The sequence below is a fragment of the Mandrillus leucophaeus genome, unplaced genomic scaffold (genome assembly GCF_000951045.1).
Source record: "Mandrillus leucophaeus isolate KB7577 unplaced genomic scaffold, Mleu.le_1.0 Scaffold49, whole genome shotgun sequence".
NCBI classification, from domain to species: domain Eukaryota; kingdom Metazoa; phylum Chordata; class Mammalia; order Primates; family Cercopithecidae; genus Mandrillus; species Mandrillus leucophaeus.
The window spans coordinates 1,475,593-1,489,463 of NW_012105253.1; the positions used below are offsets into that span (position 1 = coordinate 1,475,593).

General features: G+C 48.7%; 1 protein-coding gene across 1 annotated transcript in view; it reads left to right on the plus strand.

The window, feature by feature from the left end:
* Nucleotides 1-182: 182 nt before the first annotated feature.
* DENND2A (DENN/MADD domain containing 2A) overlaps nucleotides 183-13,871 on the plus strand; it is a 156,309-nt gene continuing 142,620 nt past the window's right edge. The window contains exon 1 of the mRNA XM_011995498.1: nucleotides 183-243. The gene's annotated coding sequence lies outside the window, so the exon portion shown is untranslated. The remainder of the gene's footprint in view (nucleotides 244-13,871) is intronic.

Below are 13,871 nucleotides of genomic sequence, written 5' to 3' on the forward strand. Positions count from 1 at the left end.
TGCAGGGTCGAGCTGGGGAGGGAAAGGGGACGGAGGAGGGGACGCGCGGGGGAGGGAGGAAACGGCTCGCGCGACCCGAGCCCTGACGGGGGAAGTGGCTCTGCAGACGGGAGTCTGAGTTCCCGCCTGGTCCCGGGACTTGTGCAGAGCGCGATCCAGGCGTCCCTCCCGGGCTCTGGCTGACTCCCAGGGCTGAGCCCGGACGCCGCCGTCCCGCGCGCCTCGGGGACCTGCAGAAAGCCTGCAGACCCCCGCCCTGCGTTGTGCTGGGTCCCTCGGGGCGTGAGTGCGAGTGTGAGTGTGTGCGCGTGTGTCCGCGCGTGTTTGTGTCTGTGTGAGTGTGTGTGCGCGCGCTTGTCTGTGTTTGTGCGCGCGGGTCTGTGTGTGTGTGCGAGTGTGTGCGCGCGCTTGTGTGTCTGTGTGTGCGAGTGTGTGTGTGTGTGCGTGCCTGTGCAAGCGCAGGGCATCGAGGCGGCTGAGCAGCTGGGCTCCCCTCACAGCGGTCAGCATTTGCAGTCTTGGGAAAGCAAGAAGGTAAAGATGATTGAATGGTCTTACTTCTTCCACTTTGTCCCCAAGGGTGGAGTTGGGAGCAGATAGAGCCCAGGGGAAGTCTGGACACAGTCGTATTAGGAGGGTCACAGAGAGCTGGGTGAGACCACGGAGCAAAGTCAGACCTCAGCCGTGGAATCTTGTTATGGGGGGCCTGGGACAGGAAGCAGGAAGCTGGTCAGGGCTCTCCAGGGGCGTAAATTGGGCAAGGGAAGTGCAGTGACCCTGCCTTAACCAGCTGGTGCTGACTTCCAGCTGCTGTTCAGATTCAGGAATGTGACTTCCCCAAGGTTCCAAATGACATCGGACAGTAATGGGCTGGGGGTAACAGAGTTGTAATAGGCGTGCTCCAGTAATCTTGTTAGTAAACTCTTACACCCTCTGTGGTTACCACATAAAAGAAGAGAAAGAAATCCCTTCTCCTTACATCATCAAATATCAGATACCAAAAGAGTGGAGTAGAAAGTCTTTGGGTGGGCAGTGTGGGAGGGAGCAGAACTCCAAGAGTAAGTGTGTGTGAGTGTGTGTGTGTGTCAGAGACGGTTTCTGAGGCCTGGTAATGAAAAGGCTGGCGGGAGGCTGGCCTCCAGTCCTTTTGTTTGTTTTTTATTTTTATTTTTTTGAGTCAGAGTCTTGCTCTGTCACCCAGGCTGGAATGCAGTGGCCCGGTCTCAGCCCACTGCAACCTCCGCCCCCTGGGTTCAAGCAATTCTCCTGTCTCAGCTTCTTGAGTAGCTGGGATTACAGGCGCCCACCACCACGTCCAGCTAATTTTTGTATTTTTAGTAGAGACGGGGTTTCACCATGTTGGCCAGGCTGGTCTCAAACTCCTGACCCCGGGTGATCTGCCCGCCTTGGCCTCGCAAAATGCTGGGATTACAGGCATGAGCCATTGTGCCTGGCCTCCAGTCCTTTCATTCTGGAAGATTAATAAAATCGTGTGTCAAGTATTCTATTCATCCCCTTAAACAGCTCAGTGTGCAAGGCATGCGTGCTAGACATCAGTGGCACAGCGAGGAATGAGACGTCCCCCTTCCTTCGAGGAACACCATCCTAGCTGGGTAGTCAAACAAAAAAGTAAAACCAGTCCTGGCCCAGCCTGGCTGTGAGGGTTGCATGGCATAGAGCTAGGGCAGCCCAGAGAGGAGCCGCTGCAGGGAAGCCCCACAGATTAGGTGATGCTTGGGCTAAGCCCTGAAAACCACCTCACCAAGGAAACAGCAGGGAAGGTTGTTTCAGGCTGAAAGAACAGAATGTGCAAAGTCACCAAGAGGGTCTAGGAGAGGCCAGTGAGGGGAATTCAGTGTGGCTGCAGGTTGCAGGATGTGAGTGCGTGCTGGGGAGAGGTGAGGCGGGGGCTGTCAGGGCAGAGGCACAGGGAAGGAAGGATCTGCCACAAGGAGGCAGGAGCATGCACTGAAGCAAGAGTGATGCGCTCCTGCTGGTTGTTGGTTGGGGAGGCCTGAAGGAGGAGGAAGAGACCAAGACTTTCTGCAACACCCAGGCCAGAATTACTGAGGAGCAGGAGAAGCTGAAAGGATGCCAGGATCAAGAGGCAGGACCTGATGACTGGTTTGGGCAGAGTGTGATAACTTAGACTAAAAGCAAGTATGTACAGAAATGCTCAGGAGAAAACAAAGCAAAGCAAAAGGAATGTGGACCTTCGGAGTGGCCTGCATTTAGCAGATTACAACACTTGGATAACGCATTTGGCTGTAAGTTTTCTGGCAGCTTAGGGACAAACAAAAATACACTGGGTTGCATAGTTTGGGATTTTGGACAACAGAAACCATACAAATTAATTCTCAGAACAAAACTTTTCCTGGAATTGAACTCAGCTGGGAATTTATCATGTGGAACTTTATGTAAAGACTGAAGAGTGACGTAGAAAAAAAAATCCTCGTTGCTGGTGTTACAAAAGATGGGAAGATAAAACTCCCCATTACTGCCTTCCTCTGCCATCCTGTTATGTCTAGGGGAGTGAACTGCACTTCTGTGAGGACTGGGTGTCATCTCAGGGTATGGGGCCAGGGGAATCCTATACAGAGGACACAGTGGTACGTCAAGTGCAGGAAGAGCTGACGCCCATCTCCATGAATGTAGAGAGCAAGGCGTCTGGGGTGCTCAACCATGAAGGGAAGGAGGCTCTTCATAGTATAGCCCAGAGAGGGGTGGGCTGAGACTCTGGTCTGCAGAAGGGGACAGGTAGGGCATAGCATGTTGGAAGGGCCAGCATCCAGGAATCCTGACCCCCGGGGAAACAGGCAGGGAGAGTGCACACAGCATTGTAGGATTCCATTCATATGGGCAAGTCCACTTCCCAGGGCGGTCCTGGTCATTCTGCCTCCAGACTTGATATAGATCCTGCCTCTAAAGGGGTAGGAAATGGGTGGGACTCAGGAGACCAGAGATCCTCTTCAGGAGACCAGAGAGGCCCAGGAGGGTGGAAATCTTGTTTGCTACAACATAAGGAAGTTGCAGAGAAACCAGGAGTGGGAGCTGAGAACTGGGAGGTCCTGCAGACTCAGGCACAGATTTCCTGGCCAGGCTCTTCTCTTTGGTTTCTGCAGAAGGCAGAGAACCTGCAGAATCTATGTCCATACATTGCTAATATACCCTCTGAACTTTAAACTATTTCTTGCCAACTATAGCTGTCTTAAATTAACATTCAGTAGGGGTGGGATTCTACCCCTCCAATTAAATTTCTTAACATTTTTAATCTTGGGTTGTGCATTAGAATATACATTTAAATGCTGGGGAGGAGAGTTTGAGACCAGCCTGAGCAACATGGCAAGACCCCATCTCTATAAAAAATAAAAGAAATTGGCCAGGCGCAGTGGCCCACGCCTGTAATCCCAACACTTTGGGAGGCTGAGGCAGGCAGATCACTGGAGATCAGGAGTTTGAGACCAGCCTGGCCAACCCCATCTCTACTAAAAATACAAAAATTAGCCAGACGTGGTGGCACATGCCTGTAATCCCAGCTACTTGGGAGGCTGAGGCAGGAGAATCACTTGAATCCAGGAGGCGGAGGTTGCGTGAGCCAAGATTGCATCACTACATTCCAGCCTGGGTGACAAAGCAAGACTCCATCTCAAAAATAAATAAATAAAAGAAATTAACTACACACGGTGGCACATACCTGTAGTCCCAGCTACTCGGGAAACTGAGGCGGGAGGATCACTTGAGCCCAGGGAGGTTGAGGCTGCAGTGAGCATGATTGTGCCACTTCACTCCAGCTTAGGCGACAGTGAGGCCCTGTGTCCGAAAAAAAAAAAAAAAAAGGCTGGGGAGGCAGATTTAAAAACAACTGATACTTAGCGCAATTAAAATATCTGAGAGTAGGCCCTGGCATCAGTATTTTTTTTAAGATCCCCAGATGATTTTATGATACAGCTGAGGTTGAGACTGGCTGCTCTAACATTCACTTATAGAGAGCCCACCACAGGGCGGGATAGAAACTCAGATTCCAAAAGATCCTGGGTGGGGCACATGGGATGCCTCGCAGGTCCTCAAAAGTGGACAAGGCTGGCCTTGCTTGTTCCTGGCGTTCCGCACAGTCTCCTGGACTCCTGGTCTCGCTGCTTCTCCCCCAAGGTCTGTCTTTACCAGCCCTCTGTTCCTTCTGGCAGTCACCTTGCTGAGGACTGGGGGTTAGGAGTTGCTTCCCTGGAGCTGCCCTGGATTGCTCTTTCTTGGAGAGATTTTAGTGAGACTGGTTTTCCACGGGTTCACTGTGTAGCCCGCTTCGGGCCGTGACTCCTCACTGTCCTCATCACTGCCTCTCTGCCCACACGCATTGTTGCTTGTTACCCCAGGAGCCTGGCCCTGGGCACTGGCTGTCAGCCTCGTGTGTCCAAGCATAAACCCTTCTTCTGCCACCTGAACCAGATGGCCTCCACTTGTACCCCAGACTCTCTTGAAATTCCCTGTGCTGGTTACTCAGGGGGAAGAGTGCCAGGTCCTGCTGCCCCCTTTAGTGATAGGAGGCAAGCACTTCCTGGAACTGGGGCAAGCGATGAGCTAAGTTCTCTACTTTTCATATGCAAAAGACAGCGACATGCTTGGAAGCCAGAGTCAGACTCTCCTTTACCCTGGCCTTAAAATCAATGTCTGACGTGGGCAAAAGTTTATTCCGTCAGCCCTCTGTTTGCCAGCTGGGCCTAGAATTGCCACTCTAGCTTCAGCTGCTCTTTGGCACGTTCGTCCCTGGCTTGCAGTTCAGAGGGGCTAAAGAACAGATAAGCCCGAGACCCCCTCTTCCAACTGGTTGAAATACGGGAAACCAAGTGATCGTTTTTGCCCCTGGTCTTGGGGAAGGAAGGGGTGAGTCACCCTTGCAGCAAGCTTAGGGAAGAGGTTAGCTTCCCTCAGTGGAAGGGAACCAGGAGGTCATAGGCATCCCTTCAGAAGGAAATGAAAGCAGGGATCATTGGCTGGAGAGTGGGGCCAGTACAGGGAGCCGTGACCTTGGCTGTGACCCCTCCTCCCAGGATCCCCAGGCCTTCCACACACTGCGGATCTTATCTGAAGGGCTTGTCAGACCACTTCAAGCAGAGTGCCAAATGCATTTCCTTTTGTTGTTTTGTCTTCTAAAAAAGTACACTTAAAAATTGTAAGTTTACTTATAAACTTTATATGTAATATATGAAAGTTATATCTGTCATAAAACATTTATTTATTTATTTATTATTTATTTCTGGACAGGGTCTTGCTCTGTTACCCAGGCTAGAGTGCAGTGATGTAATGATGGCTCACTGCAGCTTCCACCTCCTGGGCTCAAGTGATCCTGCTGCCTCAGCCTCTTGAGTAGCTGGGACTATAGGTGCGCACCACCGTACCTAGCTAATTTTTGTATTTTTAGGAGAGACAGAGTTTCCCCATGTTGCCCAGGCTGTTCTCAAACTCCTGGACTTAAGCAATCCACCTGCATTGGCCTTCCAAAGTGCTGGGACTACAGGCATGAGCCACTGCACTTGGCCAAAAAAATTTTTTTTTTTTTTTGAGACGGAGTCTTGCTCTGTTACGCAGGCTGGAGTTCAGTGCCGTGATCTTGGCTCACTACAACCTCCACCTCCTGGGTTCAAGCAATTCTCCTGCCTCAGCCTCCCAAGTAGCTGCACTGGAGTGCAGTGCCGTGATCTCAGCTCACAGCAACCTCTGCCTCCCAGGTTCAAGTAATTCTCCTGCCTCAGCCTCCCAAGTAGCTGGGACTACAGGCACCCACCACCTCCCCTGGCTAGTTTTTGTATTTTTTAGTAGAGAGGGGGTTTCACCATGTTCGCCAGGCTAGTTTGGAACTCCTGACCTCAAGTGATCTGCTGGCCTCGACCTCCCAAAGTGTTGGAATTACAGGCGTGAGCCACCACGCCTGGCCAAAAATTTTAAATTTCTAATTTTAATATGTTTTCTTTTAAAAGTTAACAAAACTCAAAATATAATACATTGCTTCTGTGCATGTGCCATAGTATGAATTTTAATGTTCATATTAACTTAAATAGAAATTTATAAAATATTCGGGGCAAAACCAGTGTGGGTACAATTGGGTTAAGGAACAGACAGGTACTATATCTTATTATTGTTTTAGAAGGGAGTATTAGAATCTCATTTTCAAAATAACCATCACTTGGCACAAATAGATTCAATAAGTATGTGGCTTTGAAATATATTTTAGGCCGGGCATAGTGGCTCACGCCTGTAATCCCAGCATTTTGGGAGGCTGAGGCGGGCGGATCACAAGGTCAAGAGATTGAGACCATTCTGGCTAACACGGTGAAACCCTGTCTCTACTAAAAATACAAAAAATTAGCCGGGCGTGGCGGCATGCGCCTGTAGTGCCAGCTACTTGGGAGGCTAAGGCAAGAGAATGGCGTGAGCCCAGGAGGTGGAGCTTGCAGTGAGCCGAGATCACACCACTGCACTCCAGCCTGGGCGACAGAGCGAGATTCTGTCTCAAAAGAAAAAAAAAAGAAAAAAGAAAAAAAAAGAAATCTATTTGAATCTCGCAATTCCACTTTTAGGAATTTATCTTAGGAAAATAGTGAAACAAGGGCTGTAGAGTATTTGTGGCAACATTGTTGGTAGTAGCTGAGCTTGGAGGCTGAAGTGGGAGATCACTTGAGCCTGGTGGGCGGAGATTGCAGTGAGTCAAGATCACGCCACTGCACTCCAGCCTGGGCAACAGAAGTCTCAAAAAAATCTTTATAGATTGTCTTCCATGTTGTCTTAATTTTGTCTCTTGCTGTTGGTTTCATGTTTCTATAACCTTGATGGCACATCACCACAATTCCACATGTTGTGTAGGTTGAAACCTAGGATGGGTGGACCAAGTGACACAACACAGCCAACCCAGCAAAGCAATTTCAAGGGCCTTTCTTTCTCTCCCTTACACTCCCCCACTTATCAGAAGAAAAGACGCAATAATGGTCAAATTTGATTCAGCACTAAATTCTCTGCAAGTTCATGGTAGGTAAAAGATAGGGTAACCATATACACAAAGTGGGACAATAGAGAAAGTAAAAAGCGTGCATTAGGCCAGGCGCGGTGGCTCACACCTATAATTCTAGCACGTTGGGAGGCCGAGGCGGGTGGATCACTTGAGGTCAGGAGTTTGAGACCAGCCTGGCCAAACCCCATCTCTATAAAAATACAAAAATTAGGGCCGGGCGTGGTGGCTCATACCTGTAATCCTAGCACTTTGGGAGGCAGACCGGATCAGTTGGGGTCAGGAGTTGGAGATCAGCCAGGCCAATGAAACCCTGTCTCTACTAAAAATACAGGAATTAGCCAGGTGTGGAGGCGGGCGCCTGTAGTCCCAGCTACTCAGGAGGCCGAGGCAGGAGAATCATTTGAACCTGGGAAGCAGAGGTTGCAGTGAGCCAAGATTGCGTCACTGCACTCCAGTCTGGGTCACAAGAGCTAAACTCCTCAAAAAACAAAACAAAACAAACAAACATAAAAACACTAAAAAGTTGTTAATTGATGTACAATAGGCTTAACCTGGACTGGTCTCTGCAAACTGCACCTTGTGGCCACCCTGGAAAAGGCTGAGAGTTGGATATGCTCATTCATTCTCCTTGCTGGGACAGGTGTGTTGACCCAGCCAGAGGTGATTTGGTACCACCCCTCTGTCTATCTCCCACCACCTTTCTTATCCACATCTAGAGTTGAGGCAAGGGGAGGAGGCCAGGTGGGTAGTCCAAGGTTGCATATGAACTTCCTTCTTGCTCCCATTCAGTGAATCAGAGGAGACAGATTCTATTTTCACTGCCTCTCCCAGCTCACCATGGAAAAATAATAACTGCCTATCTTCTTCCATCAAACTTTAAAGTGTTAAAACAGGACACTTCTATAATTTTATTTGGGCATTTCATGTACCTGGGAAATACAGGCTAAACCTCCCCAGATGACCAAGCAGAGGCATTTGTAAGGGATCACACAGCAAATCACAATTCAGACTGACCCAGCATGGTCCAGGGTGAAGTTGGTTGGGGAAGAAGCCATATGCTCTGGTTTGGTTACTAGATAGAAATAATGGGACAGCCTAAGACATAGAACGTGCGTCCCCCGAGCTTGGAGTGAGACTAGTCTCTCAGCCACAGATTTGGTCGGGGTGGTGACCGCGAAGATGAAAAGGAACTTCCCAAACCAGCTTGCCTCATGCTCTGGGATCTTCAGCCAGGGCAATGTCTCCAGCACCCTGGCGTCTCAGAGGGATTCTCTACTTAATGCTCTGAGCTGCAGATGAGATTTGTTCAGATTTGTCATGAAGTGTGTGGTCATCCAACCTCAAATACAACTCCCTGGCATCTTGTGGTGACTGTCATCTGTCGTCTGTGCCATTTCATCATCTGTATTTGTGACGATCAACAAACATACACAACCTTACAGGATATCAGAAGGGGACCAGTGCCCTCTGTTTACTCTTCCGCTGACTGATGCATCTAATGGGGTGGAAAAATGTCAGAGAAGAGAGAGCTTCTTAATCCCTCTCAAAGCAACCAGACTTGAAGTTTCCAGCACTGCAGAGAGCCAGGAGAGCCTCTTATTCCAGGCTCTTCCTTCCCTTGAACATAGGACAGCCAAGATTCCTGGTCTGGTATGGAACTGAGAGAGATAGGTAAGCGGGCTAAGAGGCTGCTTCCGGGTACACACCCAACCCCGAGATTCAGACTGCCAGTTTGTCAGGAGAAAGCGAGAAAGAGAATGCTCCTTTTGGGAGCAAGAAAGAAGCAGAACAAATGCAGGAGTCCCATGAGGCAGATCCACACGTTCCTTCCCCACACCCCCAAAATCTGGCTTCTATTCTTAACCATCTGCTGAAACCACATCTCAGGTTACTAATGGTTCATCTGTGGCCAGTTCCCTGTTCTCATGCTTCTTTATCTCACTAATGCACTTGACACACCCCTGACCCTTCCTTCTTGAAACCCAAGTCAAGGTGAATGTAAAATGCGTGCAGTGATGTATCTGCGCCACTTGTCAAAATACTGAAATGCTTCTATTCTGGTTGATAAATAGGGTGTCCCACACTCCCAGAACCATTAACTCTCCCCCTGCCAAGAGCTGGCCATTAAAGGGTTAACAGTAAGGCCATAGCTTGTTTGGCTCCTGCACACTTTTGTTATAATTTTGTTGTGTGTTTTTTGTTTTTTGGTTTTTTTTTCCTTTTTTTTTTGAGACGGAGTCTCACTCTGTTGCCCAGGCTGGAGAGCAGTGGCACTGTAACCTCCACCTCCCAGGTTCAAGTGTTTCTCCTGCCTCAGCCTCCCGAGTAGCTGAGATTACAGGTGTGTGCCACCATTCCTGGCTAATTTTTTGTATTTTTGTTTGTTTGTGGTTTTTTTTGGTAGAAATGGGCTTTCACCATGTTAGTCAGTTTGGTCTCGAACTCCTGACCTCAAATGATCAGCCCACCTTGGCCTCCCAAAGTGCTGGGATTACAGGTGTGAGCCCGTCCTGTTAGATATTTTGAATAATACTGCCTCAGTGTAGAAACCATACTGTTTTGGTTGTTTTAATTGTCTTTCAAAAAAGAGATCGTCACTGATTCCTCCTGTTCTTATTCAACGGGTATTTATACAACACTCACAGTAGACCAAAATCTCAGTTAGGCATTGTAGGGAATAAAAAGAAGCCGGTGTGTGTGTTCTGCCATTAGAACTCCCTGTCTAGTTGGAAGGCCCAGGTAAAGAAACATACGAAGAGCCTGGGCAACATGGTGAAACCCTGTCTTTAAGAAAAATACAAAAATTAGCTAGGCATGGTGGTACATGCCTGTGGTCCCAGTCACTCAGGAGGCTGAGGTGGGAGGATCACTTGAGCACAAGAGGTAGAGGCTGCAGTGAGCTGTGATGGTGCCACTGCACTCCAGCCAGGGTGACAGAGTGAGACCCTGTCTTAAAAAAAAAAAAAAAGACCTGGCATGGTGGCTCACTTGAGGTCAGGAGTTCAAGACCAGCCTGGCCAACATGGTGAAACCCGGTCTCCACTAAAAATACAAAAAGTAGTCAGGCATGATGGCAGGCACCTGTAATCCCAGCTACTTGGGAGGCTAAGGCAGGAGAATTGCCTGAACCCAGGAGGTGGAGGTTGCAGTAAGCTGATATGGCATCACTGAACTCCAGCCTGGCTGACAGAACGAGACTCCATCTCAAAAAAACAAGAAAGAAAGAAACATAAAAGACACCATGTAGAGAGTGAAGTAACTAGAGCACCATAAAAGCAACCCATGCCTCACTTGCTCACTACCTTCTTCTTCACTGTCTCCCTCAGCTCATCATGCTCAGTTTCATCGCTCCCTCCCAGACTGGACCTCTGAGTTGTGCTTTATACAGACCGTTAGCTCATTACCTCTCACTGCCTCTTGCATGTACCACTCTCACCTTAATGTGTCCAAAAGAGAACATATTTTCATTACATTCTGTGGCCTCCTTATTTCCCTGGCTTAGCAAACCTTCACTCCTCTTATTTCGAAACATCCCAACGTCTAGCCTGCTGCCGGGGCTGTCTTCTCCCTCGCTCCCGCATGAGTCCCGGGCTCCTGTCCTAGCAAGCGGTCTTCATGCTGGGCAGGCTTCGCCTTGTTCTTTACTCCATGCGCTGGCCTCCTCGGGAGCACTTTCCCTTCCCCAACTCTCGGAATCCAATGGAGTCTTTCTTGGCCACCAGGCGCTACCTCTTTGAGGCAGTCCCTGGCTCCCCTTTCATTGCCCTCCTCCAAATTTCTCCAGTTTATATTTGTTTCGTAACATTTGCCCTCTTAGTTCAAAAGTATTCCTCCACCCAGTCTGATGGCGCTCCTGCACACCTCTGCGGTTAATTTTGAATACTGCCTTTCACCCTAGACACCATTCTGTTTTGGTTGTCCTAACTGTCCTTGAAAAAATAGATCTTCATGGATTCCTCTTGAGTTTTCTGTGAGTTTTATTAAGGGCGTGTCAGGCATTCTCTAAACCAACCTTGTCTTTCTGTTTTGAACAATTGCAATCTTTTATTGCCATTTGGTTGATAGGGTTTATATCTTTTGTCTCTAGCTTGAGGGCAGGGACCATTTTTTATACTTGTATATTGCCAACAGCACCTCAAAGAGAACTGTCTCCAGCTTGCTGATTAATCATATTGATTAGTTTTAAATCGATCAATGCTGGCTCAGATTAACTAAATGAAATTATAGGCCAGGTGCGGTGGCTCACGCCTGTAATCCCAGCACTTTGGGAGGCCAAGGCTAGTGGATCATTTGAGGTCAGGAGTTCAAGACCAGCCTGACCAACATGGTGAAACCCCGTCTCTACTAAAAATACAAAAAAATTAGCCGGGCGTGGTGGTACGTGCCTGTAGTTCCAGCTACTTGGGAGACTGAGGCAGGAGAATTGCTTGAACCTGGGAGGCAGAGGTTGCCGTAAGCTGAGATTGCGCCACTGCACTCCAACCTGGGTGACAGAGCAAGACACTGCCTCGAAAAAAATAAATAGAGAAAAGAAAAAGAAATTTTAGGCCAAAGGGGATTATCTGTATCTTGAAAGTTAGCTAAATAAAAATGAACACATTTCCAGTCATTGCACAACTTCTGAGTACAAAACACCAGGCACAGATAGTAAACAAACAGAAGTAGGGTCTCAGGTCAGTCAGAGCAGGCTGCTCTGGTCTGAGGGCGACCTCGCCTTACTTTAACAGTTGGCACCACAGCCAGTGCAACAAGTCACTGGCTTCTGCTGCAAAGGAAAGGGGAGCAGGTCACCTAATTCCAAAACCAGCTTTTCAGATTATAACAGCACTTACATGTTGAAGAGTAGTTTAGACTTGCAAACAAATGAGGCTTCGTAAGCAGCCCTGCAGGTGAGTTGAGGACATGGTGTTATTACTAATTCATTAAGAATTAATGCTTGCTGGCTGGGCACAGTGGCTTACACCTGTAATCCCAGCACTTTGGGAGGCCGAAGCTGTCAGATCACTTGAGGTCGAGTTCGAGACAAGCCTGGCCAACGTGGTGAAACCCCATCTCTACTAAAAATACAAAAATTAGTTGGGCATGGTGGTGCACACCTGTAGTTCCAGCTACTCAGGAGGCTGAGGCAGGAAAATTGCTTGAACCACTCCAGCCTGGAGGACAAGAGCAAAACTCTGTCTCCAAAAAAAAAAAAAAAAAAGAGAATGAATGCGTGCTGGGCATGGTGGCTCACACCTATAATCCCAGCAGTTTAGGATGCTGAGGTGGGAAGATTGCGTGAGCCCAGGAGTTAGAGACCAGCCTGGGCAACAAATCGAGACCCTGTTTCTATGTCTCTACAAAAAAAAAAATAGCCAATTGTGGTTGTGCACTCCTGTGGTCCCAGCTAATTGGGCGGCTGAGGCAGAAGGACTGCTTGAACTCGGGAGTTTGAGGCTGCAGTGAACTGTGATTGCACCACTGCACTCATCCTGGGTGACAGAGTAAGACCCCATCTCAAAAAAAAAAAAAAGAAAAAATTAAATATAAAAACAGGCCAGGTGCAGTGGCTCACACCTGTAATCCCAGCACTTAGGGAGGCCAAGGCAGGCAGATCACACGAGGCCAGGAGTTCGAGACCGGCCTGGCCAACATGGTGAAACCCCATCTCTACCAAAAATACAAAAAAATTAGCCAGGCATGGTCGTGTGCACCTGTAGTTCCAGCTACTCGGGAGGCTGAGGCACAAGAGTTGCTTGAACTCTGGAGGTGGAGCTTGCAGTGAGCCGAGATTGTGCCACTGTACTCCAACCTGGGCAACAGAGCAAGAGTCCATCTCAAAAAACTAAACTAAAAATAAATATAAATTTAAAATAATATATTAGAGCATTATTACTTATTAGTATTATTCGACAGGGTTAAGTTCACCTTAGAATAATGGAAGACATTTACCGAGCGCTTTTTCTGGGCTATGCACTGTACTGAATGCTTTACAGGTGCAATTTCATCTAATCCTTAGCAGTCGTTTAAAGTAAGTGCTACCATTATCACCACTTTACAGAGGCGAGAACTAAGGCTTAGAAAAGCAACTTGATCAAGGTCCCGCAGCTCTCCAAGTTCACTGGAATTTAAACCTGGGTCTGTCTGATTCCAAATCCTTTGCTTTTAATCCTAATGATAAACCCTTTCTCAAGCTTTTTCTCAGAACCCGGGAGCAGCTGCAGGAGTAGCCTCAGCTCCATTCTCTTGTGCTGGCCCCAAGCAAGGGGATGGGAGATGACGTCTCCCTCTAAGATTGCTGCCTTTTGTCCAAATGTGCTGGCCGGGAGCCAGGCCTGGAAACTCTCTGCTCATGGAAAGAAAGAACAGAAGCCAGCAAAAGAGGGTGGGAAGAGTCTGAGGGGAGGAAAGGAAGAGGAGGACAGGAAGGCAAGAGGGAGAAAGGAGGTGGGAAAGAGGATTCTGTGGGTAGCACAGCTGGAGAGGGAGATGTTGTGCCAGGAAGCAAGCGAACGAACGTGACCTTCGGGTGCATTCCATTCAAGTGGGCTGTTCAGTGGTGCAGCGTGAGCCTCCAGCCCTAGGAGGCACAGATCCTGGAGCTGTCCAGGTGCTCAGAGACCAGGACAGATCACACCAGCTGGTCCTTCCTCCCATTCTCAGGATTACTGTCCGGTGAGGTCAGATCACAATCAACAGCAGGAAAGCCTTCAGAGGGAAAAGAAGCCACAAAATGGCAGCCCGAGGGCTGCCTCTGGAAGTAGAGGAGCTGGCCAGGCAGGGCCTCAGTGTCACGGAGTGCATGGTGTGCAGGGGACGGAGAAGGGGAAGGGAGGAGACTGGGTGGTGGGTACTTTGAATAAAATCAAATCATAACTTTCCCAAGTTCCTA